The sequence below is a fragment of the Amblyomma americanum genome, chromosome 1 (assembly GCF_052857255.1).
Source record: "Amblyomma americanum isolate KBUSLIRL-KWMA chromosome 1, ASM5285725v1, whole genome shotgun sequence".
NCBI lineage: Eukaryota > Metazoa > Arthropoda > Arachnida > Ixodida > Ixodidae > Amblyomma > Amblyomma americanum.
This window is the reverse complement of record NC_135497.1, coordinates 144692378-144693470: the sequence shown is the minus strand read 5'-3', so window position 1 is coordinate 144693470 and position 1093 is coordinate 144692378.

The following is a 1093-nucleotide window of genomic DNA, read 5'->3' as shown; positions in this document are numbered from 1 at the left end:
CAACAAGGTGCACCCAATGATTTCCACTAGGTGGAGATCAGTAGGTGTACCCGCACCTTCTATGCCGACGTTGATAGCATACGGCGCAGCGTAGCGCCATCTTATGATGAGGATGACATTTGCAGAAAGTACAACACAAGGTCTATTTATTCAGTCACTTCCCTCTCGGTTAAACGCAAGGCAGTACGGTTCCCTTCCCCCGGCACGATGCTTATGAACTGACGCTTCAGCAGTTCTCCTCGGAGCACCTCGTTCCGCCTCTTCTTGTTCACCAGGTCCGTCTCGGCCTCAAGTAAGCGACGCATCTGCAGGAGAATGTCCGCTCGCAGCTCCCTCTCGCGGTTGTCGCACGCGGTGGACGTCATTCGAAGCACGTCCGCAACGTCGACATGATGGCGGCTGCCGCTGCTGCTCCCCACGAGGCCTAGCTGCCCACCACTCATGTCGTCCGCAGAATAGTGCAAGTGCTCCACGCCGCTTTCGCCGCCCGCGTCGGACGAGTCGACGTACTCGACATCCTCGACGGTGACGGCGGCCGCTGTCCGTGACGGTGAACTCTGCCCCTTAGCGCAGGTGGAAGGGCTGCTGATGCGAACCTTTGCCTCCGGCTCCAATCTCATGGTCCGCGAGAAACCATTGTGCCGGTCCTGCATCGTCGCCGGTGCCGCATACGCCTTCGGATGATGCCACCTCCTCCGAAGGCAGTGGTCAGGACGGTTCGGATTTTATGATCACGGGGCTGCCTATTTTACCGCTCGATTCTTTGTTGGACCCACCCGGCTGCTGCTGCTGCTGCTGCGGAATCGCATCTGGTTTGCTGGACTCCGCGACACTCGGCGCCTCTTCTTTGTCGGCGTCCAAGTGGAGGTCCATGCTAGACGAAGAGTCCTCGACCTGCTGCGCCGCCCTGCAGGCAGAGAAGACAACGCCCTAAGCGTGTCGAACAAACACGGCTCTCAGCAATTTATTCACATTTCTCCGCCCCCGCGTTGTGGGCCTGGCTTGATTCGTCTCGGACCACCTGGCATTGGTGAATGGCAAGGGACATCCTCGACGCCAAGTGATGCGTCGCTATAAAGTTTCTCTCTCTCTC